This window comes from Triticum aestivum, chromosome 3A (genome assembly GCF_018294505.1).
Source record: "Triticum aestivum cultivar Chinese Spring chromosome 3A, IWGSC CS RefSeq v2.1, whole genome shotgun sequence".
NCBI lineage: Eukaryota > Viridiplantae > Streptophyta > Magnoliopsida > Poales > Poaceae > Triticum > Triticum aestivum.
In genome coordinates, this window is record NC_057800.1 from 5,818,486 (window position 1) to 5,839,466 (window position 20,981).

Here is a 20,981-nt window from a genome sequence, read left to right on the forward strand (position 1 = left end):
ACTGATAAGCAAGAATGCCAAATGGTATTGATGAAACTAGCACTTGAATCACTAGTAGATGCGCGGAACATGCTACTATAGTACTTACTTTCGGGTGTCTAAATTGCAGCTCCTTCGGCAGTCCCGGAGCTTTTCTGGTGAATTTTCTCCAAACCCTGCTGGACAAAGAAAACAATTACTTGATATATCAGGAAATGAACAAAGTTGCTGATATGGTGGATAATGATCGATTTAACTTACTTCTCGAGTATTTGAGTCATGTCTGCATAGTCCTGGGGATCTTTTCGTCTTGAGTCTAAGACGGTTACTAGTCCCTGCTCAAGCTTAATCTCTAGGAGAATATAGTGGAAACTGCACACGCATGCATAACTCATCAATTACATTACTATAACCTTGACTAATATATAAGGGAAACCGAATACGCACAAGACAGTAACACTCACTTGAAGTTGTAAGGAAAGAGTATTATATCTTTGTTTTCATTTATTACCAACGATCGTAACAAGTTGGCCTCGGTAGCTGCGGCATGAAATTTAACTTGAGTTGCATCTATGAGATATGTGTTAATGAACCCAATATCACTGACTTGTCTTTTCTTCAATTCGGCGATCTTCAATCTGCATAATATAGTGAGGATGATTATAAATACATGCAATGAAAGAGCTGAGCTATATAGAGAGACTTAATGACAGAAGTAGTACTACTTACAGACAGTAGCAGGCGACCGTTGGTTTATCGAGGGCCAATTGATTTAAAAACTGAAAGAACTCCTCAAATGGAACAGGCAACAGTTCAATTTCAACGAGGTCATGCTCCTTTTTAACTTTCACATACAAAGTACTCCTCCCCCCAGAGTCTCTGCAGATTTTCAAGTACCAATCATGCAATCTTCGCATCATCGTTGATAGAGATCTTTCATCTTTGACGAGAGGCTTCCCGTACTCGTATCTTTGTATCTGCACCTCCATGAAATCATAATGTACATCGTCGGGCAGGTAATCGCCAAGATTTCTATAACCGGGCACCATCCTCGGATCATTAGCGACATTGTCGCTAGGCACCTTGAGCGGGGGGCACGATTGATTCGCTTGTTCGCCGAGCTGGGCAATTTGTTTCCCAGCTCGTCGTTCTTTCAGCCTTTGATCACTGACAGTACTTCCCGACCGCTCCGCTTTGGCAAATTCCTTTCCAATAATGCGCTCATAGTTTCCTTTTGGCGGAGACTTGGGTGGTTTTGTCAGGGCAGCCAGAGTGCGCTTCGCTTTCACCGGATCTACCTTCTCCTCCGGAGGTGGATGTTTCTTTGCTTTCACCCCTTCAAAGTAGTTCCTCACTTCTTCTCGTGCGATCTCGGCGTTCTCCTCTGGGGTCCTCTCGTATGGTAACTTCTGTGGAGTCTTCAGAGAAGGACCAAATCTGTATTTCCTCCCGCCACTGGCTGTACTGCTAGACGCCGGCCGAGCAGACGGAGCGGTTGTCTTCTTTACTTGCTTATAAGGCAGAGGAGAAGGACTACGACGCGCCGGAGCAGCCGGAGCGGCGGCAGGTCTCTTCCGCCCTTGCTGACGAGGCGGAGAAGGAGGAGGCTGGCTGCTCGGGCGCGTCGGTGCAGGCGGAGAAGGAGGCGGAGTGCCGCCACGCGGTGGAGAAGGAGCCGGTTGAGTGCCCTGATCGTCACTCGCCGGAGGAGGAGGCGGTGGAGGAGGCGGAGTGCCCTGACTCGCCGGAGGAGGAGGCGGTGGAGGAGGCGGAGTGCCCTGTCTTGCCGGAGGAGGAGGAGGCAGAGGCGTCCAGTTCGGAAGGTTGATGAGCTCCTTCCGCCATAGGCATGGAGTCTTCAGCGCAGACCCCAGCCTAGTCTCCCCTTCACCGGTAGGGTGGTTAAGCCGGAGGTCCTCAAAATAGTTGCGGGAGAAAGTCTTCACTTTTTCTTCGCTTGTGTCATTTGCTTATTGCGCCGTAACCATGGATAATCTTCATTGTTTATCAGGATGCTTGGGTCAGCCTTGACATTGAAGGGAGGAATTTCATGAAACTTTTCATAATCTTCAGACATGTCTGTCTTGCCGTCCACTCCCAGGATGTCCCTTTTTCCTGAAAGAACTATGTGGCGCTTTGGCTCATCGTATGATGTATTCGCTTCCATGTCTTTTCTTTTTTTGGTCTGGTAGACATGTCCTTCACATAGATAACCTGTGCCACATCATTGGCTAGGACGAACGGTTCTTCAGTGTACCCAAGATTTTTCTGATCCACTCTTGTCATTCCATACTGTGGGTCTACCTGTACCCCGCCTCCTGACAGATTGACCCATTTGCACTTAAACAAAGGGACCTTAAAATCATATCCATAGTCCAGTTCCCATATGTCAACTATGTAACCATAATATGTGTCCTTTCCCTTCTCGGTTGTTGCATCAAAGCGGACACCGCTGTTTTGGTTGGTGCTCTTTTGATCTTGGTCAATCGTGTAAAATGTATTCCCATTTATCTCGTATCCTTTGTAAATCAATACAGTCAAAGATGGTCCCCTGGACAACAAGTACAACTCATCACAAACAGTGTTGTCACCTCTGAGACGTGCTTCCAACCAACTGCTGAAAGTCCTGATGTGTTCACATGTAATCCAGTCGTCGCACTGCTCCGGGTGTTTGGAGCGCAGATTGTTCTTGTGTTCATCGACATACGGGGTCACCAAGGTAGAGTTCTGTAGAACTGTGTAGTGTGCTTCAGACCAAGAATATCTGTCCCTGCATATTATTGAGTCACTTCCGAGAGTGCCGTTTCCAGTCAGTCTCCCCTCATACTGCGATTTAGGGAGACCTATCTTCTTAAGGCCAGGAATGAAGTCAACACAAAACCCGATGACATCCTCTGTTTGATGGCCCATGGAGATGCTTCCTTCTGGACTAGCGCGGTTACAGACATATTTCTTTAGGACTCCCATGAACCTCTCAAAGGGGAACATATTGTGTAGAAATACAGGCCCCGGAATGACAATCTCGTCGACTAGATGAACTAGGACGTGCGTCATGATATTGAAGAAGGATGGTGGGAACACTAGCTCGAAACTTACAAGACATTGCGCCACATCACTCCTTAGCCTTGGTATGATTTCTAGATCGATCACCTTCTGAGAGATTGCATTGAGGAATGCACATAGCTTCACAATGGCTAATCGGGCGTTTTCCGATAGAAGCCCCCTCAATGCAACCGGAAATAGTTGCGTCATAATCACGTGGCAGTCATGAGACTTTAGGTTCTGGAACTTTTTCTTTGGTATATTTATTATTCCCTTTATATTCGACGAGAAGCCAGTCGGGACCTTCATACTGAGCAGGTATTCAAAGAAGATTTCTTTCTCTTCTTTCGTAAGAGCGTAGCTGGCAGGACCTTCATACTCCTTCGGAGGCATGCCGTCTTTTTCGTGCAAACGTTGCAGGTCCTCCGTGCCTCAGGTGTATCTTTTGTCTTTCCATACATGCCCAAGAAGCCTAGCAGGTTCACGCAAAGGTTCTTCGTCACGTGCATCACGTCGATTGAAGAGCGGACCTCTAGGTCTTTCCAGTAGGGTAGGTCCCAAAATATAGATTTCTTCTTCCACATGAGTGCGTGTCCCTCAGTGTCATTCGGAACAGCTAGTGCGCCGGGACCCTTTCCAAAGATCACGTGTAAATCATTGACCATAGCAAGTACGTGATCACTTGTACGCATGGCGGGCTTCTTCCGGTGATCTGCCTCGCCTTTGAAATGCTTGCCTTTCTTTCGACATTGATGGTTGGTCGGAAGAAATCGACGATGGCCCAGGTACACATTCTTCCTGCGTTTGTATAGGTATATATTTTCAGTTGTTATCTAAACAGTGTGTGCATGCGTGGTATCCTTTGTTTGTCTTGTCCTGAAAGGTTACTGAGAGCGGGCCAATCGTTGATGGTGCACGAACAGCAACAGCAACGCCTTTAGGTTAAATTCCTCTTGTCTGTGCTCATCCCATGTTCGTACACCGTTTCCATTCCACAGCTGTAAAAGTTCTTCAACTAATGGCCTTAGGTACACATCAATGTCGTTGTCGGGTTGCTTAGGGCCTTGGATGAGAACTGGCATCATAATGAACTTCCGCTTCATGCACATCCAAGGAGGAAGGTTATACATACATAGAGTCACAGCCAGGTGCTGTGATTGCTGCTCTGCTCCTGAAAGGATTAATGCCATTCGCGCTTAAAGCAAACCATTCATTCCTTGGGTCCTTTGCAAACTCATCCCAGTACTTTCTCTCGATTTTCTCCACTTCGACCCGTCAGCGGGTGCTCTCAACTTTTCCCGTCTTTCTTAATCTCCTCACTGTGCCATCATCACATCGACTTGGCATGCTATCCGCTTTCTGAACAGTACGTTTCAACCGTGGCGTATTATAGGAGAGCATACCACATCACCTCTGCGCGAGAACCCTTCCCTGTGACATAGTGGGCTCGCCGTGTCAAACATCACCAGGGTCATCTCGTCTGATCTTATAGCCGCAATGCACCCATCTTCATACGGGCATGCGTTCAGATCCTTGTATGCCCGCGTATTAGATGCAGTCATTAGGGCATGCATATCTTCTCCACCTCCAATCCTAGAGGGCATACGCCCTTCTTTGCTGCGTATGTACTGTTGGGCAATTCCGTTATCCTTTGGAAGCTTCTTCTTCAATATTTTCAGTAGCTTCTCAAATCCTTTGTCAGGCACAACATTCTCTGCCTTCCATTGCAGCAATTCCAGTACGGTACCGAGCTTTGTGTTGCCATATTCGCAATTGGGTGCAACCCTTTTTTGTGATCCTCTAACATGCGATCGAACTTCAGCTTCTCCTTTTGACTTTCGCATTGCGTCCTTGCATCGACAATGACCCGGCGGAGATCATCATCATCGGCACATCGTCTGGTTCCTCTTGATCTTCAGCAGCTTCACCCGTTGCAGCATCATTGGGCACATCGTCTGGTTCCTCTTGATCTTCACCAGCTTCCCCCGTTGCAGCATCACCGTATTCAGGGGGCACATAGTTGTCATCGTACTCTTCTTCTTCGTCGTCTTCCATCATAACCCTATTTCTCCGTGCCTCGTCCAAACATTATAGTGTGGCATGAAACCCTTGTAAAGCAGGTGGGTGTGAAGGATTTTCTCGTTAGAGTAAGACATCATATTCCCACATTTAGTGCATGGACAACACAAAAAACCATTCTGCTTGTTTGCCTCAGCCGCATCGAGAAACTCATGCACGCCCTTAATGTACTCGGAGGTGTGTCTGTCACCGTACATCCATTGCCGGTTCATCTGCGTGCATTATATATAATTAAGTGTCCAAATTAGTAGAAGTTCATCATCACATTAAAACTAAAGTACATACATAGTTCTCATCTACCAACATATAGCTCTCCAGAGCATCTAATTAATTAAACCATACATTGAAACTATGTAAAACATTTAAATGCGAAAACAAAGGCGATCATAATCGCAACCAAGGTAACAATTGATCCAACGGCATAATGATACCAAGCCTCGGTATGAATGGCATATTTTCTAATCTTTCTAATCTTCAAGCGCATTGCATCCATCTTGATCTTGTGATCATCGACGACATCCGCAACATACAACTCCAATATCATCTTCTCCTCCTCAATTTTTTTATTTTTCCTTCAAGAAATTGTTTTCTTCTTCAACTAAATTTAACCTCTCGACAATAGGGTCGGTTGGAATTTCCGGTTCACATACATCCTAGATAAATAAAATCTATGTCACGTTGGTCTGCATAATTTTGATAAACAATAAATGAACCAATAGTTATAAAGATAATATATATACCACATCCGAATCATAGACAGGACGAGGGCCGACGGGGGCGGATACCAAAACTATTGCACTATATAAGATGCAATAATAAAAGTAAGAAAATAATACAAGTATCTATGTAAACATACAAGTAAGAATATTTTTTCCTTTCAGAAAGAAGATAAGAACAAGAGGCTCACCACGGTGGTGCCGGCGATGAAGACGGGGACAGGCGTGACGGACCGCTAAACCTAGACAAATATTGATGAAAATGGAGCTTGGAGGTCGAGCTTGGAGAGGAGAAAGCTTAAGTAGTGTGGCTCGGGCATTCCATCGAACACCTTGTGTGCATAGGAGGTGAGCTAGAGCACCACCAAGCCCTCTTCCCCTCAGCCAGAAAAAACAGAGCAGTGTGATCTGCTCTTGCGCAAGGGGGTATATATAGGCACCACCACTGGTCCCGCTTGGTGGCATGAACCGGGACTAAAGGGGAGCCTTTGGTCCCGGTTCATGCCACCAACCGGGACCAATGGTGGTGGGCCAGGAGCGAGGCCCATTGGTCCCGGTTCGTCCCACCAACCGGGACCAAAGGTCCAGACGAACCGGGACCAATGGCCCACGTGGCCCGGCCGGCCCCCTGGGCTCACGAACCGGGTCCAATGCCCCCATTGGGTCGGTTCTAGACTGAACCGGGACTAATGGGCTGACTCGGCCTGGACCTTTGCCCCCTTTTCTACTAGTGGTCGACGAAGAACCGACATCGTGGTTGAAGCAGTAGATGACGGCATCGTGGTTGAAGCAGTATACGATGCAGTAGCTAATCACCAGGGCCATCGCGGCAGGATCCCCCGAGAGAAGGTGGGTGCGGATCCGCCGTTGGCCCCCGTCCCCATCCATCCATAGGTGATGGGTGGGTTTCGGCCGCTGTTGCCACATCCGTAGATCTCAAGAGGAAGGGAGGAGGAAGGTCGCCGGTGGGGGTGGTAGTCCGCTAGCGGCGGGACTAGAGAGGAGTCGGGGAGGGAGAGGAGTCGGGGAGGGAGTGGACCTCTAGCTGAAGGAAATATGCCCTAGAGGCAATAATAAAGTTATTATTTATTTCCTTATAATCATGATAAATGTTTATTATTCATGCTAGAATTGTATTAACCGGAAACATAATACATGTGTGAATACATAGACAAACAAAGTGTCACTAGTATGCCTCTACTTGACTAGCTCGTTAATCAAAGATGGTTATGTTTCCTAACCATGAACAATGAGTTGTTATTTGATTAACGAGGTCACATGATTAGTTGAATGATCTGATTGACATGACCCATTCCATTAGCTTAGCACACGATCGTTTAGTATGTTGCTATTGCTTTCTTCATGACTTATACATGTTCCTATGACTATGAGATTATGCAACTCCCGTTTGCCGGAGCAACACTTTGGGTGCTACCAAACGTCACAACGTAACTGGGTGATTATAAAGGAGCATTACAGGTGTCTCCGAAGGTAGATGTTGGGTTGGCGTATTTCGAGATTAGGATTTGTCACTCCGATTGTCGGAGAGGTATCTCTGGGCCCTCTCGGTAATACACATCACATAAGCCTTGCAAGCATTGCAACTAATATGTTAGTTGTGAGATGATGTATTACAGAACGAGTAAAGAGACTTGCCAGTAACGAGATTGAACTAGGTATTGGATACCGACGATCGAATCTCGGGCAAGTAACATACCGATGACAAAGGGAACAACGTATGTTGTTATGCGGTCTGACCGATAAAGATCTTCGTAGAATATGTAGGAGCCAATATGGGCATCCAGGTCCCGCTATTGGTTATTGACCGGAGACATGTCTCGGTCATGTCTACATTGTTCTCGAACCCGTACGGTCCGCACGCTTAAGGTTACGATGACAGTTATATTATGAGTTTATGCATTTTGATGTACCGAAGGTTGTTCGGAGTCCCGGATGAGATCACGGACATGACGAGGAGTCTCGAAATGGTCGAGACGTAAAGATTGATATATTGGAAGCCTATGTTTGGACATCGGAAGTGTTCCGGGTGAAATCGGGATTTTACCGGGTTACCGGAACCCCCCGGGAGCCATATGGGCCTTCATGGGCCTTAGTGGAAAGGAGAAAGGGGCAGCCCAAGGTGGCTGCGCCTCTTCCCCCTCCCCCAGTCCTATTAGGACTAGGAGAAGGTGGCCGGCCCCCCTCTCTCCCTTCCCCTTCGAGCAATCCTAGTTGGACTAGGATTGGGGGAGGAATCCTACTCCCAGAGGGAGTAGGACTCTCCTGCGCCTCCCTCCTTGGCCGGCCAGCCCCCCCTCTACTCCTTTATATACGGAGCAGGGGACACCTCTAGACACACAAGTTGATCCACGTGATCTATTCCTTAGCCGTGTGCGGTGCCCCCTGCCACCATATACCTCGATAATACTGTAGCGGAGTTTAGGCGAAGCCCTGCTGCTGTAGTACATCAAGATCGTCACCACGCCGTCATGCTGACGGAACTCTTCCCCGACACTTTGCTGGATCGGAGTCTGGGAATCGTCATCGAGCTGAACGTGTGCTCGAACTCGGAGGTGCCGTAGTTTCGGTGCTTGATCGGTTGGATCGTGAAGACGTACGACTACTTCCTCTACGTCGTGTCATCGCTTCCTCAGTCGGTCTGCGTTGGGTACGTAGACAACACTCTCCCCTCGTTGCTATGCATCAGATGATCTTGCGTGTGCGTAGGAATTTTTTGAAATTACTACGAAACCCAACAGTGACATCCGAGCCTAGGTTATTCATGTTGATGTTATATGCACGAGTAGAACACAAGTGAGTTGTGGACGATACAAGTCATACTGCCTACCAGCATGTCATACTTTGGTTCGGCGGTATTGTTGGACGAGACGACCCGGACCAACATTACGCGTACGCTTACGGGAGACCGGTTCCCTCGACGTGCTTTGCACATAGATGGCTTGCGGGCGACTGTCTCTCCAACTTTAGTTGAACCAAGTATGGCTACGCCCGGTCCTTGCGAAGGTTAAAACGGAGTCTATTTGACAAACTATCGTTGTGGTTTTTGATGCGTAGGTGAGATTGGTTCTTACTTAAGCCCGTAGCAGCCACGTAAAACATGCAACAACAATGACCAATGAACCAAGACCAATGAGCCTCGCTCCTGGCCACAACCATTAGTCGCGGTCAATAATATGCAGGGACGGGCATTCTTGGTCTCAAGCATACTACACAGTTCTACAGAACTCTACCTTGGTGACTGTCGGTGTCAAAACCAGCAGATCTCAGGTAGGGGGTCCCGAACTGTGCGTCTAGGCGGATGGTAATAGGAGACAAGGGACACGATGTTTTTACCCAGGTTCGGGCCCTCTCGATGGAGGTAAAACCCTACTCCTGCTTGATTAATATTGATGATAGGGTAGTACAAGAGTAGATCTACCACGAGATCAGAGAGGCTAAACCCTAGAAGCTAGTCTATGGTATGATTGTTGTTCGTCCTATGGACTAAACCCTTCGGTTTATATAGACACCGGAGAGGGTTAGGGTTACACAGAGTCGGTTACAATGGGAGGAGATCTCCATATCCGTATCCAAGCTTGCCTTCCACGCCAAGGAAAGTTCTATTCGGACACGGGACGAAGTCTTCAATCTTGTATCTTCATAGTCCAAGAGTCTGGCCAAGGTTATAGTCCGGCTATCCGAACACCCCCTAATCCAGGACTCCCTAAGTAGCCCCTGAACCAGGCTTCAATGACGACAAGTCTGGCGCGCAGATTGTCTTCGGCATTGCAAGGCGGGTTCCTCCTCCGAATACTTCATAGAAGATTTTGAACACAAGGATAGTGTCCGGCTCTACAAGATAAATTCCACATATTGCCATAGAGAGAATAGTATTTACACAAGTCTACTCTTCTAACGTATTTCGTAGCATGACATCACACCACAGCCAAGCTTTATTCGAATCGTTTTACTGTCCCACCTCAGCGCGTTTTGTGAGGCGGTTTCCTTGGCACGTCTTGTCAAAGTTAGAGATCGTGTCCCTTAATTTATGGATTCTCATCAATACAGACATGGGTAACCCAGTCGTGCCCGTTGGTATATTTCCTTGATCAAACGTGTGTCCGAACGGTTACGGGGAGGGCTCTTGGTATTCGACCCCTTTTATAGAGACCAAGGCCTTACTCCTTTATTTCAATCTCAACTGAGTTCGCCCTTCGCCTCGAGCTCCAACACCCAAGGTTCCAGATTCCAGGCGCTTCGGACCTTTGATGATGTCCGGTTCTGACCTTCGAGGCCGATGGATGCCTTCCTCCGTCATGGAGGAGGACGTGCTAAAGCTGAGAGAGGCCAGGTTCTGACCGACGAAATCTCGCATAGGATGCCTGCTCAAGGGCAGGTTATTCCTACTCCCGAGCCTGGTGAGAGTGTTGTCTTCATGTCTCACTTTCTCCGAGGGCTCGCTTCGCAACGGATCCCTTCCTGAGGGGGCTCAAGTTTTATTGTGGGCTGGAATTTCACGACCTAGCTCCGGAGTCCATCCTCCACATCTCATCGTTTATCGTCGTGTGCGAGCCTTTCCATGTTACTCCAGACTTCAGACTATGTTAAGACCTTTAAAGTAGACAAGATGATGGATGGCACTCTGAGTGCGGAGGCATTGTTATTAGCAAAATGCTGACGCTCCATGGCCCGAGGGCTTCTTTTCAAGAGGAGTCAACTATATGGCAACAAGTAGTTTTATATCACAGCTCCCAGGGGCACCAAGTGGGTGGCGCCTCCTGCTTTCCGCTTGGGTCCCACCACGACTAGCGTCATGGTCAATAAGGGCTGGACTAGGGGCCGGCGAAGGACGTCCCCCTGTTGTAGGGCCGCATCCGAGATCTCCTAGAAAACATCTGCTGGTCGTGGTGACACAGGTTATGCTAATTCGCCGAGTTCTGCCCTACAAACTTCGCCCCCTCCGCCAGTGGGAGTTCAATCCGGATGGGACCGCCGAGCTCTCCAACACTTTCTTGGCATAATGCCCGTGGAGATGTACAAATGTGTTCTTCGGATCACAAGTAATGTGTCCGGATGCTACGGAACGCGGACTAAGCTGCAATCGTCCGGATTACTGTAAGTAGCCCTGTCTCCGGACACACCATCCGTTCATTCATCACAACATCACGCTTAAAAGAGTTGTCTTTGAAACATGAGTGGGTAGCGAAGGCGAAGTTAATCAGGTGTCCGGCCCCCTTCCTGAGACCTCGCCGAATCCCGTGTTGACCAGGATGCTGGAGATTGTGCCTTTGGAAGAGAACGAGGAGGGGGACAAGGGAGCTACCGCCTCCTCGAAGGAGTCTGTTGGGAAAGGAGGAATCAAAAATTCCTCTACCCATGGGAAGAAGAGGACCGCCTCTAATGACCCAGAGACCATGGTCTCGAAGCAGGGGAAGAAATCTTCGGCAGAGGGTCCCGCCGGGGGATACCTCGGCCATACTGTGCCCCCAAGGGAATTAGCCCTCCACCGAGCCGTAAGTAGAGAGGGGAGTTTGAAATGAGAGACACCCCTGTTCTATTCCTGAGGAGAATAACCGAAATTTTACCTTGTAGTTCGGATCTCAGCCCTTCTCAGCAGAGCTCATCTTCGGGGGAGCTTCTTCCGGAGATGATGGAGAGCGGAACGCCTCCCCCTGTCATACCGCCTCACGAGGCGGGCGACCCTGAGGTGTCGTCACGGAGGGTTTCTCCGAATCCGGCAGGGCCGGAAGGCAGTCATATGGCCCCCCAAAGCCCTCCATATCCGGCCTTTGAAAAAGGCCATCGGACGAGTTCGGCACCGTCCGGTGCACGGCCGGAGGAGTTGAAGGATCTGCTCGGGCGAGCGTCTATCTCAAAAGAGCACCGTACGTTGATGGGTACGGTGATTGAAAGGATTTCATCCACGGAGAGCGGGTTGCACGAGTCCGTCAGGAGTTTACTGACAGGTTTTGAGGTACGCGAAATCATGTACCTTTTGACAGTTCCGCATATATAAGATGCGCCCTATGTAGATAGTAGCCCCTGAGACTCTGTGCGTTGTCAAAAGTGACGGCGCGCAGAGGATCATAATCCCAGGTATAATATGTCGCCCTTCCTATGTAGGTGGCGAAGTGTCCGGTGGCTAGCCGGACTGATGAATTTGCCGAACTAAAGCGGCAACTTGACGTGGTAGATGCCGACATCGCGCTTGTCAACAAGCGGCTTGACGAGGCACAGGGTATGTAATTTCTCCGGAGACACCTGGTAAGAGAAGCTTGATGCCCGTATCTTACATCATGTGTGCTTGATGCAGATGGTGCCGCTGCCATGGAGAACCTTCGGGCGGAACTTGCCCGGGCCAAGGAGCAGGCCAGGAAAAGCGATGCTGCTGCCTTAAAGGCGGTTGAAGAGCTGAAAGCCGAACAGGCTGCTCACTGCCAAAGCAGAAAGGAAATGGCCGAGATGGCTGTAAAGTTGAAGAGCACTGCCGACCGCTGCAAGCTTCTTGAGAAAGAAGATCAGGAGGAACAGACGGACCTAGAGAAGGCCACTACAGAAGCCAAGGATGCTCGCTCTGCAATGAGAGCTATGAAGGAGGAGCTACGTCAGGCCGGAGATATCGCGGCTGGAAAGCCCTTTATGCTGCGGATGATGTTCGGGGATCCTAAATATGCTCCGTTGGACCGGTTATGGAGTACGACGGACCCTTATCTGGATTTGGCGGCGAGTGTCGCGGACGCGGCCAAACACTTCCGAGATCAAAAGGATCGCGAAGTGGAAAAGCTCTTCTGGTCGCACTTCCACAATCCAGAGCGTCCACTTCCATTAACCGATCATTTAGCCGAATGGGCCGAGCTGAATAGGTTATCCGAACTCGCCATGAAGTATGTCGTGAGTCATCTGTGGCCAGAAAGGCCTGAGCCAAAAAGTTATTTTAGCTTGGTGCAGCAGTTCCTTGGTGCGGTGCCGCATATCAATGCAATGAAGAGGTCAGCATGCATAGAGGGTGCGCGGATGGCTCTTGCCCGTGTCAAAACATACTAGGCGGAGATGAAGGCCACTGCTATTGCATCCCACGACTCGGACGGGAGCCGAGTACCTGCCAAGCACTATTTTCAGAAAGTTCTGCAGGGCGCTCGTTTAATAGAGACGCGGTGCTCGAAGGATATTATGTTCGAATAACATGTATTATTGTAAAACAATGTTTTGATCAAATATAAAAGCTTTTGATACTTGTGCCTTCAAGAATTTAAAACACCTCCTGTGCGGCCGTTAATGTATATGTGTATATAACCTGAAAGATGGCAGTCTTTGGCTTCAGCCCCCACGCATATAATGCGGGGGTGTTCGCAGAAGGCGCATTTTCACACTTGATCCAACGTCTTAGTCCCATTAAGGAGGTGATAGCGCAGCGAACTAATCAACCAGACTATAATGCTTTATCACTTTCACTTAGCCATAGGAGTTTGCCAGTGGGGCTACTATATAGCCCCTGGGGGCACCGCGCTCACCCGAATTCGGGGCGCGTGTGCCTGGCCGGGAAACGACCCTTCGTTAATACGGAGGAATCCTAAAGATTTCGGCGGGTCATCGAGTGGTTGACCAGTCTCACGCTATATCATGACAGTCAGTTTTCGGCTTTCTCTACTGAGGTGCTCGCGTGGCTGAACCGGGGCACAATCGCAGTAGTTCTCCTTGTGCCGCCTTAGCCGATAGAGCGGAACGTAAGGCAGCAAAACACAGGAGCCGGGCAAACCCAACATTTTACCAAAGACATGATTCGGAGCTGATGCATATAAGTCCAAACTCGCGACGTCGAACACTCCCTAAGGTATTCGGTCTTTTATGAAAACGGGCGGAACAGCGCCCTTGGTAATAAGCCCCTGGTGTCCAGGTACGTGCAAAATTCTAACGTGGCCACATGCCAAGACGCCAGCCTCCTCCTCGGCTATACTGAGAATCCGGGGGACGTGTATCAACAAGAGACAGTAAAAAAGGTTTACGCAGGGTCTTAATCTAAAAAGAATCCTTCGAACGGGTCCCTGCTGCATGTCTGCGCCTGTGTCTCCGTTGTGCCGTATCCTGGACGGGTGTAGCACGGTGTTCATCTGTAAAAGAGAAGAACTTAGTTGAAAAAGGGTCGTGCAAAATGTACGTTATACTAAATAAACAAAGTATAATTCAAAAAATGAGTAAAACTGAGCCTTATTGTCTCTTGTTTTGCATGCGCGGAGCCCCTTGTAAGGGGGTGTACGGCTATTAAGCCTTTATCAATTGTATGTTTATGTCAGACTCGTCGAGCCGCGTCCGTGGTCTTGACGACCTATTTAGGTGCTTTGATTGGCGAAGCCGCTTTAGTGTGTGGCTGTCAAGGCAGCCGCACAGTCTTCCGCGCGGGGGGAACACTCAATGTTTCCCTTTAGTGATATGATGCCTCGTGAACTGGGCATCTTAAGCGTAAGAGATGCATAATGCGGTATTGCATTAAAGCGGGCGAAGGCCTCTCGTCCCAGGAGTGCTTGATAGCTACTTGAAAAAGGGGCGATGTGGAAGGTTAGCTTTTCGCGGCGGAAGTTATCAAGGGAGCCGAACATAACTTCTAGCCGGAGAGAACCCCTGCAATGGGCATCCGGCCTAGCGTTACTCCTTGAAAGGAAGTGTTGCTATGGCAAATTTTTGTTGGGTCTATCCCCATTTTGCGGATTGTGTCCTGATATAGCAGGTTTAGACCACTGCCGCCGTCCATCAGGACATGTGTAAAGTGGAGTCCGTCTATTATCTGATCTAATATCAAGGCAGTCCAGCCTGCGTTCCCGATACTTCTAGAGTAATCCTGATGGTCGAAGGTGATCGGTTTTGACAACCAGTGGCGAGACTCCTTTGGGATGGGCCGTATGGCGCATATCTCTATAGGCGCCACTCCTTTTGTCACGTGAAGTAAGTTTACTGTTTTGACTTCTTGTGGGAAATTCTTTTGTTTCTCGGTGCTCTGCTTGTGGGGTTCGTCATCGTCCTCACTTGGTGTGTCGAGCCCCTTGTGTTCAGTGTTGAGTTGGCCGGATTGCTTGAAGACCCAACATTCTCTATGGGTATGGTTTGCAGGCTTCCCGGGGGTGCTGTGGATTTGACATATCTTATCCAAGATTTTGTTTAGGTTAGATAGCTCGTCCCTGTTATCCTTGAGGGGCAGCTTTTTCTGATTCTGCCGAGAGCTTTTGAATCCGGCGTTGACTATCGTGCTCTTCGAGCTGCTTTCCTTATTACGGCGTTGTTCCTTGTTGCGTCGCGGTTTCCCGTTTCCATCCCTGACTTCGGATGTACTTGGGTCGCTGGTGCTGTATCTTGCCAACCAGCTGTCCTCTCCCGTGCAAAAGCGGGTCATGAGGCTTGTTAATGCGTTCATTGTTCTTGGCTTTTCTTGGCCGAGGTGTCTGGCGAGCCATTCGTCTCGAACGCTGTGTTTGAAAGCTGCTAAGGCTTCGACGTCCGGACAGTCGACTATCTGGTTCTTTTTAGTAAGAAATCTGTTCCAGAGTTTCCGGGCTGACTCTCCGGGCTGTTGAGTTATATGGCTTAAATCGTCTGCATCCGGAGGTCGGACATAGGTCCCTTGAAAATTTTCTCGAAAAGCATCCTCGTTCTCTTCCCAACTTCCAATGGTGTTTTCGGGAAGGCTTTTAAGCCAATGCCGGGCTGGCCCTTTGAGCTTGAGGGGCAAGTATTTTATGTCGTGGAGGTCGTCTCCTCTGGCCTTGTGTATGTGGAGGATATAATCCTCAATCCAGACTCCAGGGTATGTTGTTCCGTCGTACGCCTCTATGTTTACGGGCTTGAATCCCGCTGGAAATTCATGGTCTAGCACCTCATCGATGAAACATAGGGGGTGTGCGGCACCCCTGTACTTGGGTGTGCCGTGTTGTTCGGATATTTGTTGTGCTGCATTGCTTACTAGAGCTTGCTTTCTTGGCCCGTAGATAGATCTGGCTGGGCCGTCTTTGTGATGCGAATCCTTGGGTGGATCACGTGTTGATTTGTGTGCGGCGCCATATGCCGTTCTATGTTGGCCATGGGGTCATTTATCCGACCGGGTGGCTTCCTTATTTTTTTGATTTTTGGGTCTCTAGGGCCTCCTCATCAAATTCGGGCAGTAGCTTTTGCTTCGGGTAGCTCTTTGTGTGGCGACTATCGCCGTATTTGTCTGCGGTGTTGAGTACTTTGCTCCATCTAGTTCTGAGTGCATCTTCCGCTGTTTTGAGCTTCCACTTCTGCTTTTTCAGGCTACGTGCAGTGGTGACGAGTCTTTTGTGTTTGTTCTTCTGCTCCAGCAATTTGTCCGGCGTGAGGTCGTCCGGACTGTTATCTCCACCGGTGACAGGTTGTTCGGTTTGTTTATCCAAGTTGCTCTGTTCGGACGGTTGCTCGATGGCATGTTCGTCGTCCACCGGTTCGCCCTGCTCTGTGGCCGGGTCTGTATGGCTGCTGTCTCTGTCGAGGCGGGGCTTGGAGCGGCGCTTACGTCGCCGCTTTGACTGCTTTTCGAGGGAACGATCCCTCGTTGTGTCCCTTTGTTCCTCGTTGTTTCTTCCTTTAGGTGTGTCCACCATGGATACATCGTGAGATGAGGTGGTTGTCCAGTGCCCTATAGGCGCTGGTTCCTGTTCGTCTCCTACATCGATCTTGGCTTCAGCCCCCACAATATAATGCGGGGGTTCGCAGAAGGCGCATTTTCACACTTGATCCAACGTCTTAGTCCATTAAGGAGGTGATAGCGCAGCGAACTAATCAACCAGACTATAATGCTTTATCACTTTCACTTAGCCATAGGAGTTTGCCAGTGGGGCACCGCGCTCACCGAATTCGGGGCGCATGTGTGCCTGGCCGGGAAACGACCCTTCGTTAATACGGAGGAATCCTAAAGATTTCGGCGGGTCATCGAGTGGTTGACCAGTCTCACGCTATATCATGACAGTCAGTTTTCAGCTTTCTCTACTGAGGTGCTCGCGTGGCTGAACCGGGGCACAATCGCAGTAGTTCTCCTTGTGCCGCCTTAGCCGATAGGGAACGTAAGGCAGCAAAACACAGGAGCGGGCAAACCCAACATTTACCAAAGACATGATTCGGAGCTGATGCAATAAGTCCAAACTCGCGACGTCGAACACTCCCTAAGGTATTCGGTCTTTTATGAAACGGGCGGAACAGCGCCCTTGGTAATAAGCCCCTGGTGTCCAGGTACGTGCAAATTCAACGTGGCCACATGCCAAGACGCCAGCCTCCTCCTCGGCTATACTGAGAATCCGGGGATGTGTATCAACAAGAGACAGTAAAAAAGGTTTACGCAGGGTCTTAATCTAAAAAGAATCCTTCGAACGGGTCCCTGCTGCATGTCTGCGCCTGTGTCTCCGTTGTGTCGTATCCTGACGGGATGTAGCCGGTGTTCATCTGTAAAGAGAAGAAATTAGTTGAAAAAGGGTCGTGCAAAATGTACGTTATACTAAATAAACAAAGTATATTCAAAAAATGAGTAAACTGAGCCTTATTGTCTCTTGTTTTGCATGCGCGGAGCCCCTTGTAGGGGTGTACGGCTATTAAGCCTTTATCAATTGTATGTTTATGTCAGACTCGTCGAGCCGCGTCCATGGTCTTGACGACCTATTTAGGTGCTTTGATTGGCGAAGCCGCTTTAGTGTGTGGCTGTCAAGGCAGCCCCACAGTCTTCGCGCGGGGGGAACACTTAATGTTCCCTTTAGTGATATGATGCCTCGTGAACTGGGAATCTTAAGCGTAAGAGATGCATAATGCGGTATTGCATTAAAGCGGGCGAAGGCTCTCGTCCCAGGAGTGCTTGATAGCTACTTGAAAAAGGGGCGATGTGGAAGGTTAGCTTTACGCGGCGGAAGTTATCAAGGGAGCCGAACATAACTTCTAGCCGGAGAGAACCCCTGCAATGGGCATCCGGCCTAGCATTACCTTGAAAGGAAGAGTTGCTATGGCAAATTTTTGTTGGGTCTATCCCCATTTTGCGGATTGTGTCCTGATATAGCAGGTTTAGACCACTGCACCGTCCCATCAGGACATGTGTAAAGTGGAGTCCGTCTATTATCTGATCTAATATCAAGGCAGTCCAGCCTGCGTTCCGATACTTCTAGAGTAATCCTGATGGTCGAAGGTGATCGGTTTTGACAACCAGTGGCGAGACTCCTTTGGGATGGTCCGTATGGCGCATATCTCTATAGGCGCCACTCCTTTTGTCACGTGAAGTAAGTTTACTGTTTTGACTTCTTGTGGGAAATTCTTTTGTTTCTCGGTGCTCTGCTTGTGGGGTTCGTCATCGTCCTCACTTGGTGTGTCGAGCCCCTTGTGTTCAGTGTTGAGTTGGCCGGATTGCTTGAAGACCCAACATTCTCTATGGGTATGGTTTGCAGGCTTCCCGGGGGTGCTGTGGATTTGACATATCTTATCCAAGATTTTGTTTAGGTTAGATAGCTCGTCCCTGTTATCCTTGAGGGCAGCTTTTTCTGATTCTGCCGAGAGCTTTTGAATCCGGCGTTGACTGTCGTGCTCTTCGAGCTGCTTTCCTTATTCCGGCGTTGTTCCTTGTTGCGTCGCGGTTTCCGTTTCCATCCCTGACTTCGGATGTACTTGGGTCGCTGGTGCTGTATCTTGCAACCAGCTGTCCTCCCGTGCAAAAGCGGGTCATGAGGCTTGTTAATGCGTTCATTGTTCTTGGCTTTTCTTGCCGAGGTGTCTGGCGAGCCATTCGTCTCGAACGCTGTGTTTGAAAGCTGCTAAGGCTTCGACGTCCGGACAGTCGACTATCTGGTTCTTTTTAGTAAGAAATTTGTTCCAGAGTTTCCGGGCTGACTCTCCGGGCTGTTGAGTTATATGGCTTAAATCGTCTGCATCCGGAGGTCGGACATAGGTCCCTTGAAAATTTTCTCGAAAAGCATCCTCGTTCTCTTCCCAACTTCCAATGGTGTTTTCGGGAAGGCTTTTAAGCCAATGCCGGGCTGGCCCTTTGAGCTTGAGGGGCATGTATTTTATGTCGTGGAGGTCGTCTCCTCTGGCCTTGTGTATGTGGAGGATATAATCCTCAATCCATACTCCAGGGTATGTTGTTCCGTCGTACGCCTCTATGTTTACGGGCTTGAATCCGCTGGAAATTCATGGTCTAGCACCTCATCGATGAAACATAGGGGTGTGCGGCACCCTGTACTTGGGTGTGCCGTGTTGTTCGGATATTGTTGTGCTGCATTGCTTACTAGAGCTTGCTTTCTTGGCCCGTAGATAGATCTGGCTGGGCCGTCTTTGTGATGCATCCTTGGGTGGATCACGTGTTGATTTGTGTGCGGCGCCATATGCCGTTCTATGTTGGCCATGGGGTCATTTATCCGACCGGGTGGCTTCCTTATTTTTTTTGATTTTTGGGTCTCTAGGGCCTCCTCATCAAATTGGGCAGTAGCTTTTGCTTCAGGTAGCTCTTTGTGTGGCGACTATCGCCGTATTTGTCTGCGGTGTTGAGTACTTTGCTCCATCTAGTTCTGAGTGCATCTTCCACTGTTTTGAGCTTCCACTTCTGCTTTTTCAGGCTACGTGCAGTGGTGACGAGTCTTTTGTGTTTGTTCTTCTGCTCCAGCAATTTGTCCGGCGTGAGGTCGTCCGGACTGTTATCTCCACGGTGACAGGTTGTTTGGTTTGTTTATCCAAGTTGCTCTGTTCGGACGGTTGCTCGATGGCATGTTCGTCGTCCACCGGTTCGCCTTGCTCTGTGGCCGGGTCTGTATGGCTGCTGTCTCTGTCGAGGCGGAGCTTGGAGCGGTGCTTACGTCGCCGCTTTGACTGCTTTTCGAGGGAACGATCCCTCGTTGTGTCCCTTTGTTCCTCGTTGTTTCTTCCTTTAGGTGTGTCCACCATGGATACATCGTGAGATGAGGTGGTTGTCCAGTGCCCTATAGGCGCTCGTTCCTGTTCGTCTCCTACATCGATCATTGGCTTCAGCCCCCCACGCATATAATGCGGGGGTGTTCGCAGAAGGCAGCATTTTCACACTTGATCACCAACGTCTTAGTCCCATTAAGGAGGTGATAGCGCAGCGAACTTAATCAACCAGACTATAATGCTTTATCACTTTCACTTAGCCATAGGAGTTTGCCAGTGGGGCTACTATAGTAGCCCCTGGGGGCACCGCGCTCACCCGAATTCGGGGCGATGTTGGCTGGCGGGAAACGACCCTTCGTTAATACGGAGGAATCCTAAAGATTTCGGCGGGTCATCGAGTGGTTGACCCAGTCTCACCGCTATATCATGACAGTCAGTTTTCCGGCTTTCTCTACTGAGGTGCTCGCCGTGGCTGACCGGGGCAACAATCGCAGTAGTTCTCCTTGTGCCGCCTTAGCCGATAGAGCGGAACGTAAGGCAGCAAAACACAGGAGCCGGGCAAACCCAACATTTTACCAAAGACATGATTCGGAGCTTGATGCATATAAGTCCAAACTCGCGACGTCGAACACTCCCCTAAGGTATTCGGTCTTTTATGAAAACGGGCCGGAACAGCGCCCTTGGTAATTAAGCCCCTGGTGTCCAGGTACGTGCAAAATTCTAACGTGGCCACATGCCAAGACGCCAGCCTCCTCCTCGGCTATACTGAGAATCCTGGGGACGTGTATCAACAAGAGACAGTTAAAAAAGGTTTAACGCAGGGTCTTAATCTAAAAAGAATCCTTCGAACGGGTCCCTGCTGCATGTCTAGCGCCTGTGTCTCCGTTGTGTCCGTATCCTGGACGGGTGTAGCACGGTGTTCATCTGTAAAAGAGAAGAACTTAGTTGAAAAAGGGTCGTGCAAAATGTACGTTATACTAAATAAACAAAGTATAATTCAAAAAATGAGTAAAACTGAGCCTTATTGTCTCTTGTTTTGCATGCGCGGAGCCCCTTGTAAGGGGGTGTACGGCTATTAAGCCTTTATCAATTGTATGTTTATGTCAGACTCGTCGAGCCGCGTCCGTGGTCTTGACGACCTATTTAGGTGCTTTGATTGGCGAAGCCGCTTTAGTGTGTGGCTGTCAAGGCAGCCGCACAGTCTTCCGCGCGGGGGGAACACTCAATGTTTCCCTTTAGTGATATGATGCCTCGTGAACTGGGCATCTTAAGCTAAGAGATGCATAATGC